At 38.2% G+C, this 22,016-nt stretch overlaps 1 pseudogene; it reads left to right on the top strand.

Annotated features, from left to right (window-relative positions):
• The first annotated feature begins 1,855 nt into the window (after positions 1–1,855).
• Positions 1,856–3,372, top strand: LOC144290643 (tubulin alpha-1A chain pseudogene; annotated as a pseudogene).
• Positions 3,373–22,016: the final 18,644 nt, after the last annotated feature.

Below are 22,016 nucleotides of genomic sequence, written 5' to 3'. Positions count from 1 at the left end.
TCTTACCCATACTGAATGTCTTGGTTGGGAATTTCTGATCACTAGTTAGCAGAGGAAAGATATTGGCACAGTTTATGAATGGGTCTGCAGGATATACAGCTTAACTGGGGGGTGGCTTCAAAAGGGCCATGAAGGATGGACTTTGGATAGTACATCTGACTGTGATCTTTGCAAAGAAAAGACAAAACTGAGGCTCCATAGGAAGTCATTAGCAGTGGTTAACGCTGGGTGGCTGGTTAGGAAACTAGAAATCAAGATTGGAAAACTGGTGATAAGGAACTGGTGATAAGGATAAGGTTAGAGATGTGTGGACTTTTCTCAGAATATGCAGAGAAGATTCAGTTACTTATACAAATGCCCACCAGAAGGCATTCATACTACAGAGCAGTGTGTGGTCACCCTCTTTACCTAGCAAATGCAGTGCTTGCTTAATGGTTGGAGGATGGACTCAAAAGCAAGGACTTCCCCCTCATGAGACTCATTTACTTCCTGCTACCACTGAGTCCTTTACCTGCCGATGACAAATAGCACTCAATATAGCCCTAATCCCTGGGTATACCAGACAGCCACCTGGGGCAAGTTGATTACATTGTTCCTTCCATTATGGAGAGGGCTTCAATTTGACCTCACCAGGATAAATGTACATTCTATTAATGGGTTTGCTTTCTTGCCTATAAGTACTTCTGCCAGCATCATGATTGATGCCTTGTCTACCACTGCAGTATCCCAAACATCTCTCCAAAACCAATCATTTTATGGCAAAAAAAATATAGTAATGGGTTCAAGTCCATGAAATTACAATGTACCCTATTAAAAAGAAGCAGCTGGCTTGATAAAATACTGAAGGCTTACTTGCAGAACCAGTAGAAAGACCACATTCAGTAAGGTTTGGAGCTGCCTTATATGTTGTAGTATATTCCTTAAATCAGCAGCCAGTATATGGGGGCACTCTAGTTACCAGGATGCATGGGTCTGGGAAAATATGGAAGCAGACTTGTCTTTGTTTTATTAAAAAATTCATAGAAGAAACTTTGCTTTATTCTGCTAGGACCTTGGATTTAATTTGGAACACTAGTAACTCTAAGAAAAGGCTTCCACCAGGAATCAGACATTTCAATGTAATAGACGGACATCAAACCCTGGCCATTTTTAACTCCCCATGCCCCCAAACTGACAGGTAGAGAAAGAGTCGTTCTACTGACTGGGGTGAATTATCCAAGGGAAATTGGGTTGCTGCTATGCAATATGAGCAAATGGGACTATCTCTGGGAGACAGACATTTACTGTATTGGGGGAAAGTTGCAGCAGTCCACAGAGAACTTGATCTTGTGAAAATGACAGTGGGCACTATTTCAACATAATAGAATCCCATCTACCCTAGCAGAAATGTGAGAGGAACAAGGAAGTGGTGGTGAAAAAGTTATGGTTATTAATTTGGTGCTCTTGACCAGTTATATAAGCAGAGACTGGAATAGCTGCTATAGTTAATGTATAGTCATTGTTCCTCATGCTTTACCCCTTACAGTCTCAACTCAGAGCATGTGAGGTTTCATGTGATAATACAATTGTAGTTATTAGTTGAGATCATTTTTTTTTAACACTTCTTGGTCTTCTTTAGTTTCTCTTCCTAATACTTCTGGTTCTACAGATATTGAGTCCCTGGTTCTATTTCATGAGGTCTTCCTATTTTTGCCTACAATTCCTACCTCTGACTTTTGTGTTTCAGAGGGTGACATTTTTTGGTCTGATTTCTAATGTAGTTTTAAGTATTCATTGTCGTGTTTATTCTATTTTGTGTTGCAGAAATTATGGTTTCTAAGATCTCTTTTAAATTATTAGGATTAGGTCACGCTGTAAGAAGTAACAACCTCTCCTCTTCTCCGCTATCCGCCCGGCAGCTGCCAAGCAGCAACCATGTGTGAGTGTATCTCGATCCGCGTTGGCCAGGCAGGTGTCCAGATCGGCAATGCCTGCTGGGAGCTCTATTGCCTGGAACATGGCATTCAGTGGCTAGATACTAAGTGACAAGACCACTGGGGGAGGAGAGGACTCCTTCAACACCTTCTTCAGTGAGACAGGTGCTGGCAAGCATGTGCCCAGGGCAGTGTTTGTAGAGCTGGAGCCCACAGTCATTGATGAAGTTCGCACTGGCACCTACTGCCAGCTCTTCCACCCTGAGCAGCTCATCACAGGTAAGGAAGATGCTGCCAATAACTATGCCCGAGGGCACTGTACTACACAATTAGCAAGGAGATCATTGACCTTGTCTTGGACTGAATTCGGAAACTGGCTGACCAGTGCACGGGTCTTCAGGGCTTCTTGGTTTTCCACAGCTTTGGAGAAGGAACCGGTTCTGGGTTCACCTCCCTGCTGATGGAACATCTCTCTGTCGATTATGGCAAGAAGTCCAAGCTAGAGTTCTCCATCTACCCTGCCCCCCCCCAAGGTGTCCACAGCTGTAGTAGAGCCCTACAACTCCATCCTCACCACCCACACCACCCTGGAGCACTCTGATTGTGCCTTCATGGTAGACCACGAGGCCATCTATGACATCTGTCATAGAAACCGATATTGAGCGCCCAACCTACACTAAACAAGTTGATAGGTCAAATTGTGTCCTCCATCACTGCTTCCCTCAGATTTGATGGAGCCCTGAATGTGGATCTGACAGAATTCCAGACCAACCTGGTGCCCTATCCCTGCATCCACTTCCCTCTGGCCACATATGCTCCTGTCATCTCTGCTGAGATGGCCTACCATGAACAGCTTTCTGCTTTGAGCCAGCCAACCAGATGGTGAAATGTGACCCTCACCATGGTAAATACATGGCTTGCTGCCTGTTGTACCGTGGTGATGTGGTTCCCAAAGATGTCAGTGCTGCCATTGCTACCATCAAGACCAAGTGTACCATCCAGTTTGTGGACTGGTGCCCCACTGGCTTCAAAGTGGGCATTAACTACCAGCCTCCCACTGTGGTACCCGGTGGAGACCTGGCCAAAGTACAGCGAGCTGTGTGCATGCTGAGCAACACCATAGCCATTGCTGAGGCCTGGGCTCGCCTGGACCACAAGTTTGACCTGATGTATGCCAAGCGTGCCTTTGTTCACTGGTATGTGGGTGATGGCATGGAGGAAGGAGAGTTTTCTGAGGCCCGCGAGGACATGGCTGCCCTGGAGAAGGATTATGAGGAGGTTGGTGTGGATTCTGTTGAAAGAGGGTGAAGAAGAAGGAGAGGAATACTAAAGTTAAAAATATCACAAAAGTGCTGCTTTTACAGGGAAGCTTATTCTGTTTTGAACATTGAAAAGTTGTGCTCTGATCAGTTAATTTGTATGTAGCAGTGTATACTCTCATATACAACTACTGACCTATGCTTTAAAACACAACGCTTTGTTACAGATCCAAGCTGTCCATTTCTCTGATGGGTTTGAATAAAGTATTCCCTGTCTTAAAATAAAATAAAATTAAATAAATAAATAAATAAATAAATAAATAAATAAATAAATAGGATTATTCTTCCTCATAGCAGTCCTCTCTTGTTTTATAAGTGTGATATCCTCTCCAGTTTTATGGCAAACACATTTTTGGATTCTTTACCATTTTCTGGCCACTCAAGCTTGATTCACTTCTTCAAACTGCTGGTTTGTTCATTTTACAAAGCAAAATTGATTGGTTTGAAAAACCAACCAAAATTGAGTGGTTTGAAGATTTGCATATTATAAGTTCATTTTACGAAGCAAAATTGATATCAGTGGTTTGAAGGTTTGCATATTATACTTATAGTATAAGTACTTATAAGTGTTTAAGATGTACTATCCAAGTTTCCTTTTCCATCCTTCAGTGCCACTCATCCCAAATCCCAACAAAAGTATATCTTCAGGAAAAGGTATATAGAGAAGGGTTTAGAAAACAAAACACCTACCCAGGTGATTCTGACATGCTTCCTCATCCCACATCAAAAACCAGCAGACTGATATGAACAGTAGAGAGATATGGTATGAACTCCATCTGGGAGCTTAGGTCATTTTGGCTTACTAGAATTGTAGATGTATGGGCATTGGTAGCTCACAGGATAAACTTTCTTTCAGGCATAGCAGGCCAGGAATGCTGGTGGAGTCTTAGAGGAAGCTGTGTTTAACCTGCTCATCGTGTCACACCGCTTGGCCTTCAGTAGGAATTCAATAAATATTTGCCCTATAAAAATTGAGGAAATGAGCAGCAGTTGCCAAGTAAAAAAGAGGGAGGGTGGAAGCACTAGAGGTGAGATTTGGGTCATGTAAGAATCCGTTGTTGTGCTGGTGAGTTTCCCCTTCCAAACTGGCAATGGTTACCTGGGGTCAGCTAAGGTTCTGGTTCACCACTCCATGGCCTTGTTGCACATCTTCTAGATCCACTGCAGATAGGCCCTCTTGTTTGTATGCTGTCATGAGTAGGAGTTAGGGCTACTAGCATGGAGTACAAAACCCTGGTTACTTGGCTCCTAAAGTCCTTGCAGGTACCTTCTTTTTTAGGCACTTTTCATCTCCACATGTGCTTTAAGCTGAAAGTGCTGGCAAATATTCATAAGAAATATTCATCCATCACTTACTTCCATACAGCTACCTCCTATCCTTGTACTAACTTGCAGGTTAGTGGTCAGTATTGAGATTGTCCATCAGTCCAAAATCTACTTAGTCTTTTTAGAAATTTTATAAAGTGTCTAGCCTATGGGTAGGAGACTTTTCTGTCCCCCCTATCTCAGGATGTTTTTCTTTACTTTAATAGTTTCTATAATTTCAAAGAACTTTTGTTTAAGCTCTAATTTTTGTGTTTAAAACTGATTTTAGATTAAAATTTCTGCAGCTAAGGCCAGAAATGGCAGGCTTGTGGACTGTTGGGCAAATGTGGTCATACATAGTTTCTGTCCCGTGCATTAATTTTTTCCATTTGAACGAAAGTTTGAAATCATCTTGTAGAAGACATGACTGATGTTCACCAATATTGGACTCTTTTTCTCTTCTGATAACAAAGGTGATTATCTCAGCCATTTGCAGTTTGAAAGGATCATGGGACTAGGTTTGAGCAATGAAATATGAGAAGTTAGTTATACCACTTCCTGGCTAGTCTCAAGTCTCTATTACCCAGCAGCAGAACTATAGGAGCCATTCATCTCAGATGCTAGAGTCACAAGGTGTTTTGCATAGTGTGCGCATTCCAAAGTGGCTTGCCATACCCAGCATGCAGCCTCAACTGGGACCAATGCCCCTCCAAAATGGCTCCTGCCCAGTGGTAGATGAAGAAAGAGATGAGCCTTGCCCACCAGTACACAATAGGACCAGCTGGGTCTCATAGCCATCCACAGGAGGGCTGCACCCCACCTCTAGCATGCCCTCAGGAGCTGCAATTGAGCCTCTCAGCTAGCTGTGGAGGCCAGCCCTGCCCACTGGTGTACTCACAGCAGTCCAGATGAGGTATTATAGTCAGCCAGGCCAGGGGTCAGCACCTCCCACCAGCATAACTACAGCAATTGTGACCCAGCCAAAAAAAGGGAACATGCAGCCCGCATAGAGAATATGGCACCTGGTTCTGATTACCAGTGGTGATTGAGTTTCTGGGCACCACAGGATGCCTTCCAAATAAGGCCACTTCAAGACTACGTGTAGCTGATCTAATACATAAAACAGACAAATTACACAAAGGAATATGTTGCAAATGAAAGAAGATAAAATCCTCAGAAAAAGCAGGCACAAAGGAGCTAGGCAATCTACCTGATAAATGGTCATAAAGATGCTCAATGAACTCAGAAAAATAATGGATAAATATAGTGAGAACCCCAACAAAGAGATAGAAAATGAACTAATCAGAGCTGAAGATACAATAACTGAAATGAAAAATACACATACACTAGTGGGTATCAACAGATGGTTAGATGTGCAGAATGGATTAGTGATATGGAAAACAGGGTAGTGGAAAACATCCAAGTTTAACAACAATTTAAAATATTGAGATAGTTTAAGGGACCTCTGGGACACCATCAAGTGTATTAATATTTTATTATAGAGATCCCAGAAGGACAAAAGAGAATGAGGAGGGAAATTTATCTGAAGGAATAATAGCTGAAAGCTTCCCCCAAGACATTAAAGTCCAAGATTCATAGAGTCCCAAACAAGACAAACCCGAAGAACTCCTCTCCAAGAAATAATTAAAATGGCAAAAGTTAAAATCTTAAAAGCATCAAAAGAAAATCAATTACGTATAAGGGAAATCCCATAAGACTATCAGCTGACTTGTCAGCAGAAACTTTGAGTATATTATGCCACTCCTTACTGGCCTGCAAAGTGCTGAAAGGAAACACACACACACACACACCCTACAATAAAAAATATCTACCTAGCAAGATTATCACTCAGAATTGGAGAGAAAGAATTTCCCAGATAAAAAGTTTAAGAAGTTTTGAACTGCTTCACCAGCCTTATAAGCAATGTTTAAAAAAAAAAAAAAAAAAAAACTCTAAATGGGGGGACGCCTGCAGTTAAGCATCTGCCTTCGACTCAGGGCATGATCCTGAAGTCTCGGGATCAAGTCTCACATCGGGTTCCCTGCATGGAGCTTGCTTCTCCCTCTGCCTAGGTTTCTGCCTCTCTCTCTCTGTCTCTGATGAATGAATAAATAAAATCTTTTAAAAAAAAAACTCTAAATGGAAAAGACCATAATAGGAGAAAATTAGGAAAGAAAAAATCCCACTGGTAAAAGCAAACATATAATAAAACAACCATTATAGAGCTATCATAAATATTAAAAGACAAAAGTAGTAAAGTCAACTGTATACATAATAAGAGATATACAGGCAATATGTAAAATATGACAACATAAAATATGGGGTGCAGAGTAAAAATGTCCTTTTAGAATTATCAAAATTAAGTGACAGTCATCTTAAAATAAATTGTTATATACATAGAGCATATATATAATATATAGAGTATTATATATGAATCTTATGATAACCTTAGACAAAAAAACCTGTAATAGAGCCACCGGAAAAAAAAAAAAAAATCAAGATCAAGGAATCCAAGAACACTAAAAAAAAAAAAAAAAAAAAAAAAAAAAAAAAAAAATCAACCCAAAAGAGAAGGAACAAAAAAACAATGATAATGGCAATAAATACATACCTATTAATAATTACCTTAAATGTACATGGATTAAATGCTCCAATCAAAAGATATAGGGTAACTGAATGGGGAAAAAAAAAGTCTATATGCTACCTGCAATAGACTTACTTCAGACCTAAAGACACATTCAGAACCAAAGTCAAGAAGTAGAGAAAGATAGGATATTATTCCATGCAAATGAAAACAAAAAGAAATCTGAGTTAGCAATACTTGTATTAGATAGACTTTAAAACAAAGACTGACAAAGACACTACATAATGATAAAGAGAACAAGAAGATATAATAATTGTAAGGATCTATACACCCAAAAAGGGAACACCTAAATATATAAAGCAAAAATTGACAAAGAGAAATTGTCAGTACGATGTCAGAGTTTTCTTACTATCATCAATGGATAGAGCATACAGACATAATAAAGAAACAGGGACCTTCAAGAACACATTAACATATATACAGAACATTCTATCCCAAAACAGCAGAATACACGATCTTTTTAAATGCACATGAAATGGGGCACCTGGGTGGTTCAGTCATTTAAGCACCTACCTTTGGCTAAGGTCGTGATCAGAGGGTCCTGAGATTGAACCCCACATGGGATTCTCTGCTCAGCAGGAAGCCAGTTTCTCGCTCTCCATTTGTTCATTCTCTGTCAAATAAGATCTTTTAAAAAATGCATATAGAACATTCTCCATGATAGATCACATGTTAGGACACAAAATGAATTTAAGATTGAAATCATATCAAGTATCTTTAATGACCACAATGGTATCAGACTAAAATTACAAAACAAATTTTAAAAACTGGAAAAAACACAAACACTCAGAGGCTAAACAACATGCCACTAAACATCCAATGGTTAGATGAAGAAATTAAGAAGGAAATAGAGGATATCCGAGACAAAAATGGAAGCAAAACATTCCAAAATTTATGGGATGCAACAGAAGAAGTTTCTAAGAGGGAGGCTATAAAATACAAGCCTATATTCAGAAACAAAATTTATCAAATAATCTAGGCTTACAGCTAAAGGAACTGGAAAGAGAAGAACAAGCACAGCCCAAAGTGAGTAGAAAAAAGAAATATCAGAGTAGGAATAAATAGAGACTAAACACACAATAGAAAAGATCAATGAGGGATACCTGGGTGGCTCAGTGGTTGAGTGTTTGCCTTTGGCTCATGGCATCATCCCGGAGTCCCCTGATGTAGTACCATATCGGGCTCCCCAGAGGGAGCCTGCTTCTCCTTCTGCCGTGTCTCTTGCCTCTCTCTGTGTATCTGTCATGAAAGAATAAATAAAAATATTTTTTAAAAAAAAGAGCAATGAAACTAAGAGCTGGTTCTTTGAAAATATAAACAGAATCAATAAACCTTTAACCAGATTTTTGAAGAAAAAAGAACCCAAAATCAGAAATGAGAGGAGTTACAATGAATTTTAAGAGATTTCTACAAAAAATTATAAGCCAACAAATTAGACAACCAAGAAGAAATGGATAAATTTCTAGAAACATACAATCATCTAAGACTTAATCCGGAGAAAATATAAAATCTGAAGAGATTGATTACTAGTAATAAAATCAGTAATCGAAAAGCTCCCAATATCCATAAATCAAAATGATCCAACACAATAACAAAATGAAGCATAAAAATTTTATTATCTCAATTGATATGGGAAAAACAATTGACAAAATTCAATATCCATTTTTTATAAAAAGTCAATAAAGTGAGTATAAGTGGGAACACATTTTAACATAATAAAGGCCATACATAATAATCCCATAGCCAACATACTTAATGGTGAAAAACTTAGGGGAAAAAAAGCTTTCTCTAAGATCAGGAACAAGACAAGGATGCCCACTCTTACCTCTTTTATTGAACATTGTTCTAAAAGCCCTGGCCCAGCAATAAGACAAGGAATAAAAGATATCTAAATGGTTAAGAAAAAAGTAAAATGGTCACTATTTAAAGAGGACTTAATATATATATATAGGAAAATTTATGGACCCTACCTAAAAATTAGAATAAATTCAGTAAAGTTGCAGAATACAAAATTAATATGCAGAAATCCATTATATTTCCATACACTAATAATGCACTATCAGAAAGAACATAAGAAAACTACCCCATTTCTGCATCAAAAGAATAAAATACCTAGAAATAAATTTAACCAAGAAATTGAAAGGCCTATACTATGAAAACTGTAAGACATTGATGAAAGAAATTAAGGATGAATACCAAAAAAGAGAGAGAGAGAGAGATACCATGCTCATGAATTGGATTATTAAAATGTCCATACTACACAAAGCAATCTACAGAGTCAACACAATCTGTACCAAAATACTAGTATTTTTCACAGAACTAGAATAATCCTAAGACTTGTATGGAGCTACAAAAGACGCAAATAGCCAAAACAATCTTTAGAAAGAATGAAGCTGTAGGTATCATGCTCCCTTATTTCAAACAAAGCGACACTAATCAAAACTGTATGGTTCTGGCACAAAAAACAAACATATCAGTGGAACAGAATATAGAGCCTAGAAATAAATGAACACTTACATGATTATACTATAACAAAGGAGACAATACAATGAGAAAAAGGAAATCTTTTCAATAAATAGTGTTGGAAACTGGACCACTTTATTACATCATATACAAAAATAAATAAAATGGATTAAAGATCTAAATGTAATACCTGAAACCATAAAACTCTATACCATGAAACTCCAAACCATAAAACAAAAGAAAACAGGCAATAAATCCTTGGACATCAGACTTAGCAATAATTTTTTGGATCGGTTTCCTTAGGCAAGGGAAACAAAAGCAAAGATAAACTATTGGGACCACACTAAAATTAAAAGCTTCTGTACAACAGAGGAAATCAACACAACAAAAAAAGCAACCTACTGAATGGGAGAAGCTGTTTGCAAAGTATATACCCAATGAGGGGTTAATATCCAAAATATACGAAGAACTCCTAACAACTCAACACCAAGCCATCAAAATTTGATTTAAAATGTGGGTAGAGGACCTGGGTAGATATTTCTCCAAAGATGACATACAGATGACCAATGGACTCATAAAATGATGCTTAATGCCACTAATCATAATGATCATGGAAATACAATCTGAAACCACAGTGAGATATCTGACACCTCTCAGAATGGCTAGTATCAAAAAGACTAGAAATAACAAGTGCTGTTGAGGATGTGGAGAAAAAGGAACCTTTATGCGCTGTTAGTGAGAATGTATATTTGTGCAGCCACTATGAAAAGTAGTAGGGAGGTCCCTCAAAAATTAGAAGTATAATACCATGCAGTACAGCAATTCCACTTCTAGGTATTTATCTGAAGAAAACAAAAATAGTAATCTGAAAAGATGTATGCACCCCTATGTTCATTGTAACATTATTTACAATAGACATTTGCACTGCTTCCTTATCTTGACTATCAATAGGTAAATGGGTAAGACAGACCTATTGCAAACACACAGTGGAATAGTACTCTTAAAAAATAATATCTCAAGGTGCCTGGGCTGTTCAGTTGGTTAAGCCTTTAACTGATTTTGACTCAGGTCATGATCTCAGATGATCTCAGAGCCATAGAATTGAGCCCCGTGTCAAGATCTGTGCTCACCATGGAGTCTCCTTGAGATTCTCTCTCTCCCTCTGCTCCTCTTCCTGCTCATGCATACTCTTTAAATATAATCTTTTAAAAAATACTGAAATCTTGCCATTTGTGACATGAGGGTATTATGCTAATTAAAATAAGTCCAAAAGGTAAATACCATATGATTTTACTTAAATGTGGAATCAAAAACCAAAACAGAACAGACTCAAATACAGAAAACAAACTGGCACTTGTCAGGGCAAGGGTGGTGTGGGGATGAGCAAAATAGGTGAAGGGAATTACACAGTACAAACCTCTAGTTACATAATAAGTAAGTCACAGAGATGTAATACACAGGATAGAAAATAAAGTAAGTAAATATTGTGGTAATTATGTATGGTGATAAATGTAACTAGATGTACATTATGAATTGATCCCCACAATAAGGGTCAAATTACTATATGTACACCTGAAACTTAGAATATACTTTTTCAATTTTTAAAAAGATGATGAGGCATAATCACCCTGGATTCCTGAGTGATTATTAATCCACGTGAGGCATAAACTGTTTCCACACCAAGAATTTGAAATCTTTTTGAATACAACATAACTGTCTATTCTGATTACTTTGTATCCTGGTTTTCAGCCCCTGTATATCATTATTTTCCCATACTCTTAATTATCCAAGAACAAGTTTAATGGCTCCATATTTTATTACAAATTTATGTACCATAAATTTATTGAACAAATCCTCTATTGAACATTTAGTTGGAAGCATTTTTGGAAACTATAAATATTGTAATGAGCTTCATTGTGTTTGACATTGGTTCTTTATCAAATTCCACTAGTGCTACTTCTCTGATTAGATAGAAAGCATCGTATTGAATCCTGTTACTTGCAGCAGTAACAGGTTTGAAAAATTTAAAGTCTTTATATGAAGATGACATTTGCATAGAAAATCCTTAAGAAAATCTATAAACTAGAACACGTTTACCAAGACCAGACCATATAAAATAAGCAAAAATCAATTGTATTTTATACACTAGTGTGCAAACAATTGAAACATGGAACTAAATAAAAACCATTTACAATAGCATCACAAGACAAAACTCTTAGTATTTAGCTTGTAAATAAGAGACATTCAAGGCCTCTATATTAAAAATTATGAAACACTGATGAGAGAATTTTAAGAAGAAATATACCATTTTCATCTAATGGAGCTAGAAGGATATCTATATGGAAAACAATGAATCTTGGCTCTTTATCTCATATCATACACAAACACTAATTCAAGATGGATTATAATCCTATTATAAAAGGTCTTTTAAAAAACATACTATCTTTGCAACCTGATGGTGGGCAAAGATTTTAGACAGGACAGAGCAGTGATCATAAATGAAAAAAATTTCATAGGTCAGACTTCATCAAAATTAGGAACTTTTGGTCCTAAAGATATCAAGAAAATTACGGAAAAGCCATAGATAGGAAAACAATATCTGTAAAACAAATAGTTCATGAATCAACAATAAAAACTCAACAAAGTCAAAACACCAAATAGAGAAAAGATACGAATACATTACAAAGGAAGATGTATGTATAGCCAAAAGCACATTAAAAAAAAGTGATTATATATATATCATTAGGTATCAGGAAAACGCAAATTAAAGCCACAATGAAATACCATTATACATGCACTAGAGTGTCTACATTTCAAAAGAAACTGGCAACACCAAATGTGGGTAAAGATGTAGAGCAACTGGAACCTGCATACATTGTTGATAAGAATGTAAAATAGTACAACTGCTCTGGAAAAAATTGTCTCCTAGAATATACTTGTTCTATGACCCAGCAACTCCATACAAGAAAAAATATTGAGTTAGTGTTCTCAGCTTCTTGGATAAATACCCAAAGATAGGATTACTGGATCATATTTTTAATTTTTTTGAGGAACATCCTGTTTCTCATAGTGGCTACACAGTGCACTAACCACACAAAAGTTTCCTTTCTTCACATCCTCCCCAACACTTTTTTTTTTTCCTTTCTTGATAATAGCCATCCTAACAGGTGTGAAGTGATACCTCATTGTGGTTTTGATTTACATTTCCCTGATGATCAGTGATGTTGAGCAGCTTGTCATGTACTTTTTGGCTATTGATATGTCATCTTTGGAAAATGTCTATTCAGATCTTCTTCTTTTTTAATCAAAATGTTTTTACTATTGAGTTATAGAGGTTCCTTATCTATTTTGGATATTCTACCTTTTTATCAGATACACGATTTAGAAAATTTCCATGTACAATGCAGTATTTAAGAGGTCTAAAATATAGAAACAAACCAAGGATTAGGGATCCCTGGGTGGCGCAGCGGTTTGGCGCCTGCCTTTGGCCCAGGGCGCGGTCCTGGAGACCCGGGATCGAATCCCACGTCGGGCTCCCGGTGCATGGAGCCTGCTTCTCCCTCTGCCTGTGTCTCTGCCTCTCTTTCTCTCTCACTGTGTGCCTATCATAAATAAATAAAAAGTTTAAAAAAAAAAAAGAAAAACAAACCAAGGGTCCATCTATGGATGAACAGATCATAAAAATGTAATATATACAATGGAATATTGTTCAGCTATAAAAAAAGGAAATCCTACCATTTGCAACAAGGAAGATGGGCATGAAAGGAGTCAGAAAGAAAGACAAATACCAAATGATCTTGCCCTAGATAGAGACAACATACTGGTGGTTGCCAGAGGAGAGGGGTAAAGGGATAGGCAAAATAGGTCAAAAGGTACAAACCTCTAGTTGTAAATCATGTGGATATATGTACAACATGATGACTGTAGTTAATACAACTATATTGAATATTCGAAAGTTGCTAAGACTAAATTGTAGTTATAACAAAATTTTTGTAACTGTGTGGTTATGGGTATTAACTAGACTTATTGTGGTGATTATTTCACAGTATATGTAAATGTCAAATCATGCTGTACACCTGAAACTCATGTAACATGTCAATTATACCTCAAGAGAAACAAAGTCAAATATTACAGTAAGATGTGGTGTATACACACACACACACACACACACACACACACACACGAATATTTTTAAAGCAGAATGAAACCTTGCCTTTGCAATGACATGGAGGGAACTAGAGTATAATGCTAAGTGAAATAAGTCAGAGAAAGACATACCACACAATTTCACTCATATGTGGAATTTAAATGAGCAAAGGACAAAGAGAAAAGTCAAGAAACATACTCTTAACTATTGAGAACAAACTGAGTTACCAGAGGCAAGGAGGGGTAGAGCCGTGGGTGAAATAGGTAATGGGAATGAAGGAATGCACTTCTCATGGTGAGCACAGAATGGTGTATGAAATTGTTGAATCACTATATGGTCCTCTTGAAACTAACAACACTTGTATGTTAACCATACTGTAATTAAAATTTTAAGAAAGGTTACAGTAAAATAGAGAATTTCATATAAAGTTTTGCCAAATAAAAACGTAAGAAATGTAAGCAGGTATTTAGAACCCTAGGTAGTGGGATATACGCACTGAAGTGACTCAGGGTAGAATGTACAGATGCCTGAATCCCCCCCAAAAAGATGGATCAATGGAAGAGAGATGAATATATAGATTAAGTATAGAAAAATAGAAAAAAATTGTATAGAAACTAGATGGTGGGGGTTTATTGTGCAATTTTTTTTGTATGTTTGACTTTTTTCTTAAGAACATGTTAGAAGCAAAGTTTATTGCTCTTAGATATAAAATGGTTGGTCCAGAAGTTGGCAGTGCAGAGCTTGTATTGGCAGCTCCGTGATGATTAGGAATCCAGGCTCTTTCCATTTTGTTATTCTGCTTTCCTTAGCATGCCACCTCCTGGCACATGATGGCTGCTAGGTCACTAAACATCTAATCTGTATTCCGGCCAGCAGGACACTCATAGCATTCTAGAAAGTCTTTCTGGTCTCTTGTACATCAACAATTTTTTTTATTTATTGAATATTCAACCCTGCATTTTTCTCTTTTCTCAAAAAGTATCCTTTTCTTGACCCAACTTTTTTTATGAAGCTGCCAGCCCATTCCCTAGCTCTCCTTTCCACAAAACTCCTCAACCAACAAAGATGCTTGTTTGTCTCAGATTCCACAATTCTCATCTTAGGCCTGTAGCACTCCTTCCTTCTTCATATAGTTTCCAGGATATCACATTCCTGGTTTCAAGTACTATCTCCTTAAAACTTCCCCCTCTTCCTCCAATGTCTTGATGTCAGGCTGCCCCAGGACCCAGTCTTCAGACATCCGCTCTTCTCCACCCCATTTGGTTTCCAAGGATTTAAATACCATCTATTTGCTTAGGACCCTCCAACTTGCCTAGCTGCTCTCCCAAATTCCAGGCTTGTATATCCAACTCCTATCCCACCATCACTTGCATGTCTGATATATAGTTCACCCACAACATTTCCAAAACCAAATTCCTGGTCCTCCCCAACAAATCTAAATTTTACCTCAGTTTCCCACATCTTAGTGATGTTGGCTCCATATTCCAGGTGCTTGGGCCAAAAATGAAAAAAAAAAAAAAAAAAAAAAAGCAGTCACCTTTTTTTTCATGCCCAGTCCCTAAAACCAAGTTGATTCTACCCTGAGGACATGCCCCAAATCTGATCACTTTCTGCAGCTTCCTTGCTGCCATGCTGGCTCAGATTACTGCAATAGCTTTCTAAGAGGGGGTGGGGGAGTGCCAAAGAGAAGCAGGGAACAACAGTCTATTTGTAATATAGCAGTCAAAGGAATCCCTTTAATACGGTGCTAATCAGAGGATATCCCTCCTCAGCCCCAAACCTGGCATGGCTCCCCATCTCCCCCAAGGTAAAAGCTGAAGACATTCAGTGGCCTACAGGGCTTTCTGTTGTCTGGCACCCTTCATTGCCTCTGTATCTCACTCGCTCCTTGTGTATAGACTGTAGTCATGCTGGCCGTCTGAGGGTCCCTGAAACATGGGAGGCACACTCTAGCCTTGAAGTCTTTAGCTGGCTATTCCTTCTGCCTGGAACACTCTCCTTTCCAGATTTCTCTCTGCATAATTCTCTCTCCTCTTTTAAGTCTTTGCTCAGATGGACCTCAAGCACCTGGAACAGTGTTGGTACTGAGACCAATACATACTCTAAATAAATAAAGTACACAGAACTGAAGAGTCAAACTTCCACAGATCCCATAACTAGCTAATTTTACATTTTCTTCTAACCTGATACATATCCTTCCTCCAACAAAAGTAGGTCTTTTTTGGACCAACATGACACTACTCAATAAAGAGTTTTGTATTTCCTTTACCAGCCTTAAAGTATAATCATATCCAGTAGATGAAGAAAGGTAGACTTATTTGAAAAGGAACACTACAAGTCCGTTCCTGCATCAGAGGTTTGTGATCAAGGAGGCTCTACATTTAGGAATACCAGAACAGAAAAGGGGATTGCTCAAATAACCTATTAATCGTTCCTAGGATCATCTATTTAGAAGGAAAACAGAATTAAGCAAAAACAGCAGTAAGAAGTCATCTTTCCTAATCCTACTCAGTTTCTAAGAAATTAAGTTCAGATCTTAATATTCTACTTTCCCCATCTCTCCAGACCTTGTGAGCTTATTCCTCCTCTTAAGGATTTGCCTAAGGCCAAGGTAACAATCACAACCATCTGCACAAAAAGGATAACAAGAGTCTGGCACTTGTCACAAACAGCTAAAATCCAAGGCACACTAATGTGTAGCCTCCCCAGATCTGCCAGCCACCCCCATTTCTGTACTATCATTGCATGGTCAATGGTCAGGCATCTAGCCCTGGAGAACAACCATGAGTGAAAACTCAGAAGTGGTTTTCTAATGGGGAGTTTCCTGTAGTTTAGGCAACTGTATTGTGTGGAGCCAATTTCACAATTTCTGTTTAACTTGAAGGAGGTGTGAGAAGCCCCAAACGTGGCTACCAGCACAAATGCATTGGTCAGCTTGTGCATGAGATACAATTGCTTTTCTACATGCAATCACTAACAGCTGAGGGAGAGGTAATGAAGTCAGCTGGGGTCTAGATTTAGACAAAAGCACAAGTCTAATGTTGGCCACTGACTATACCATTTATTGTGTCACAATGGGCAGAGAACAACAAAGTTGTTAGGATAACAAATAGAATACGAAGGTCAGGAAGGTCTGGTGAAGACACATATCCACTTATTATTATTGCTCATGTTGTTGGTAATTCATTAATTGAATTATTTTTACTGAGTCATCTTCCCAGTATCACTTTAAGCTGAGTATCAGGCCATTTTTCCCAGGTACTAGGGCAAGATGAGGGTGGAGATGTGAGTGTGAGAGAGCCTTTGTGTCATACCACATAGACCAATCAACTTAAACATAGGGCAGCCCTCTTCCTAGCTCCTTTAGCTCAAAAAGAGTAACTCTTTCTTAGCACACCATTCCCTGCTGTTAATATCAGTTCTCCTAGAACATTATAATGACAGAAATCCAAAGGATTTCATGAAAATCTCTTTGAGCTACTTCACACCCCATGGAGTCTTCCTGTGGGTGAAGCACTGCTTCCTATCACAGATATTACAGCAGTTTAGCAAAATTCTGCAAGTCAAATTCATTCCAAAAGGTACCGCATTGCTGATTCATCTTATCTTGTTCCTACCCAAAATGATATTTGCCCATGAAAAGCACTGAAGATATCTTTATGTTGAGGGTAGCAACTATTTTTCTCTTTACCAGTTCTTAACAGCAAGTAATAGAATTTGCCTTTCCTGAGAATGAGAAGGGGTTGGGGTTGAAGGATCCAGGAAACAATGGAGAGTAAAAGCAAGAAACAATATAAGAAACTGACAACTGTGCTTCTTAGAATCCACTGGTAAACAACTAGAAACTCAGCTTTCTTCACTGTTCCTTGAGCTACTGTGGTGCCAGGGCATGTCAGTTTGATTCATGGGGAACACCATGGAGCCCATGTACATGTATAATGGCAGAGGTTCTCTAGTCCAAATGACAAGTGCTCCCAATACCTCACAGCATCACGATTGTTCAAGGGACACACGACTGGACACAAGGCCCACTCAGAACAGTTATCATGACTGGAATGAGCAAATGTAACCAAAAACAAGCTCAAGGAGAGGTAGAAACCCTTTTTTCAGAGAGACAGTTGGTAAAGACTCCCACTCAAGATATGGATGCTGAGCAGTTTTGAATGGGAAGAGGGAATTCTCTACAACTGACACTGACCAGGCCAGAACAGCTGGTGTGGGTGTGAAGTGGATGGTATAAGACGAAGACCACCAAAGGTGATCCAAACTGGCAGGTAATTTTTCCTCTCTAATCTTTTTCTTTATATATTTTCTTCTAAAAGTGCCTCACATCTTATTAAGGCCTCCTATAATCTGTCCACTTTAACGACTCAGCATAAACTCTGCTCTGTAATAGGAGTGTCCTTTCTGTCCCATGTGGACAACATGCTTCAAGATTACCTATGCTGTACATCCATAATCCCCTCCTGCCTGTTCAAATCTTCTCTCCAAGGCCTAGTTGAAGAACCTTCTACCCTATGAAACTCCATCTCTCCTCTCTGAACTCATGGGGCACTTATAGTCTGAGTCACATAATTTCCCATTTGATTACACATTATTTGATACTCTCCTATAGAGCCACTTGTGCTTTGTTCCCCAACAAAACTGTACTCTTCTCAAAGATCAAAACTTTTGTTATTTGCCCCAACCATACCCGGCACAGGCATGAACACATGGTAGGAAAAAACAAAACAAAACAAAACAATGGAAGAGTACTTCAATTAAAAGCCAACACATAGATTAAAATGGTTAACCAAACCACTTCCCCTCAACAAAGACTTCTAAATCACACAAAGATCTAAAGTTATGTTTTTAAGAAGTCAAGATAAATAGCAGGGGTATCCCATCATTTGGAAGCCAGTGAAGGATAAAAATTATTCCAGCAGTGGCCTCGAGTTGCAGAGACAATGTAGTTACAGGGAAAAGGGAGGGAGTGTGGGAAGTATGGCAAGATTTTATTCCAAATTGACCTTTATAAAGCATTCAGAGAATGCTGAGGGAAAGCTAAGGATGACAGCAGACAGCAAGCTAGATGCTGCCTTATAAAATGAAAGGATGAAAAAAAAAAAAAAAAAAAGAAAGGATGACAAGGACAACAAGCACTAATTGTGAGGGAAGAAATCTATGAAAGGGCATAACGTGAAGGACAGGGAGATAAGAGCCCTGGGCACAAGGCCATGAGAACTACATTCCATCTTGACAGCTTTCTTAGACAAGATTTAGATAAAGTAGAAGATAGGTGGAGGTGAACAAAACTATCTGAATGATTGGAAAATTCACAAAGCATATAAGGAGTCTCAAAGTCTATTTATAAAATCTCTTATGATCTACCTTGATTCATTCTGAATCAAACCATGGTCCTCCTGGTTTTACAGCTATATGCTGTATTTTTAGGATACAATGTGCCTGGCACTTGACACACCACTGCTAAGCAGCACAACAGCTTAAAAATTTTGGCAGTATTACTCTTATTTTGCAGACAAGGATACAAAGTCTCAGAAAATTGAAGCTATTTGTTTATCCATCCAGTCAATGAATACTATTGTTGGATTACTTTGTGCTAGGAACAGGGTCTTAGTGGGGAGCAATATGGCAAGTACCTGCTCTCATGGAGCTTATATTCCAAAGCCCATGGTCCTTCCTTTAGCTACACAGTGCCCAGGATTGGGACCATGTCTGATTCTAAACCCCATACACATAAGCCTCTTTTATCTTCTCTACCCTAGCAAAGAAAACCTACAAATGTTTTTCTTTTCAGACCTGTCATAACATAACATGGTTATAAAAACTTTTTGTCTCAACATCACTTATTGAAAAGACTGTTTAAACTACCACAGGGAATATGAAGTATGTGGAACAACTGGAAGTCTTTCTTACATTTTAAACCACAAAAGCAATGCACAAAAGGCTTCTAGCAAAGTGGTAGATGGAGAAGACAGAGAAGCCCCCCCTTTCATGACAAATAGCATGGAAAAGGTTATCCAAATATTTTTGCAAGCTCAGTTTTATAACTAACAACAAAAACGAAGGGAAGACCTGAAATTCTAGAAATAAAAAGGCAACTCACAAGTAAGCAACCACAGTAAGGGAGATTTTATTACCTATGGCTCCCATGGGTACTGAGCCCAAATCTAAGTTCTAGGGGTTAAGATTTGGTCACCCACATGAGGCATCAAACCTTGAAGTTGAGGAGCTAGATCTAAGCCCCACATGAAGTCTGAAGCTTCAAAGATCTATACTATCTTCAAAATCAAGATAAAACTCTGCCCATGGGCTTGGGGGAAAAAAAAACAAGGAAGTTTGTTCTCCTGGGGACAGGGATAAGGGAAAAAAAAAAAGTGAATAAACTCAAATACAAATACACGGCCCAAAATTATACCATCCACTGGAAAAAACCCCAGGCCAAGAAAGGAATACATGCCAGACCTGAACCAGAAGAACCTCCTACAACCCTTCCTAAAGCAAAGAAAAATCCCACTATAGGTTATCCATGGCTCGCTATAGATGAGACCATCTATAGTGGCAAGGAATTCACTATCAAAATTATAAATCCAATGAGAAAATGAAACAATGAGGATGTGTCTGCAAAAGATCAATGGAGAATTTGAGGTAGGATAATTTGAAAGGAATATAAAAGAAGCTAAAGAATTAAGGAGATGAAGCAATAGAAACTACAATGAAAAAAGTGGATCAGAATTTTTTAAATAATATTTTAAAGGAATGGAGTATGGCTTTTAGAAATTAAAAACTTAGTTATTAAAATTAAATATCCCAGTGGCTATTTGGTCAGTGGATTAGATAAATGTAGCTAATGAGAAAACAAACAAGAAGAAAGCACTAAATACTCTACTGTAAAGAGATGGAAATTATAAAAGAGCTGCCAAATAACATGAATGAGAGTGCAGCAGACATGGACTAAGGATAGAAGATCAAACACGCATTTGATGCCAAATCTAGAAGTAGTCATTGAAAAAAGATGGAAGAAAACCTCACCCCAGATCGTCTAGGTGGCAGAAGCTCCTATTTTCCCTTTGATCTACAACTAAGATTGGACTATGCAGGAAGTGATGCAATGAGGAAAGTGATGTAAGAAGTGTAGGAGTAAGGACACCTCCCCCAACTTGAGGACCCTTCTCCCAAGAGGCAGTGTGCACACCCAAAAACCTAAATACCAAGTACAGACCTCTCTTGCTCTGCCATCATCATTTTGTTTTTGTTTTTTAATGCCTTCGCTCCCAACCTTAGGGGGATATTCAGCTCTAGTAAGAGAAACTAAAGGCTTTTGCTAAAGTGGCCACTTTTTGGAAAACAAAAAGGCGGCTCTTTACTACCAACTTGTTAAATGGTTAGTGCGAAAGTAAACAAAACCTTGTCTAAATAAGACAGGTTTTTGCTACTTCAAATGCAGTATCAGAGGCAGGTCTCATTAAATACTGGGGGGGGGGGGAGGGGAAATCACAGTAATATGGTATCATAATAAGAAAATGATAATTTTCCAGCAGCTGAATTCCAGACCTGGAATATTGTGATATAACCAATAAAGAATGTAGAATAGCTATGATGAAGAAATTCTACAAGCTACAAGAAAACTCAGAAGGCAATATAATGATCTCAGGAATAAAATCAACAAACAGAAGTAGTTTACCAAAGAGACTGAAATTCTAAAAAAAAATAAAAATAAAAATAAAAATAAAAAAATTCGAGAGCCAAAGAATTCAAATGAGATTAATGTATTAGAATCCATTGGAAATACAGCAGATCATGTTAAAGAGAAAATTAGCAAGCTCATGGATACAAACACATAAATGATTCAAGTGGAAGGTGAGCAAGAACTAAGATTTTTAAAGCGATGCAATCCTAGAACAACTCCTGAATCCATTAGCAAAGCCAGCATAAGAATAATGAGTATCTCAGAAAGATTAGAAAGGTAGAAAGGAGAAGAGAAAACATTATTTAAGAAATTAATAGCTGAGGGGATCCCTGGGTGACTCAGCGGTTTGGCGCCAGCCTTTGGCCCAGGGGGCGATCGTGGAGTCCTGGGATCGAGTTCCGCGTCAGGCTCCATTCATGGAGCCTGCTTCTCCCTCTGCCTGCCTGCCTCTCTCTCTCTCTCTCTCTCTCTCTCTCTCTCATGTCTATCATGAATAAATAAAATCTTAAAAAAAAAATTAGTAGCCAAGACCTTC

The sequence above is a fragment of the Canis aureus genome, chromosome 2 (assembly GCF_053574225.1).
Source record: "Canis aureus isolate CA01 chromosome 2, VMU_Caureus_v.1.0, whole genome shotgun sequence".
Lineage (NCBI taxonomy): Eukaryota > Metazoa > Chordata > Mammalia > Carnivora > Canidae > Canis > Canis aureus.
Note: the sequence above shows the minus strand (reverse complement) of the source record. Positions and strands in the feature narration are given on the sequence as shown.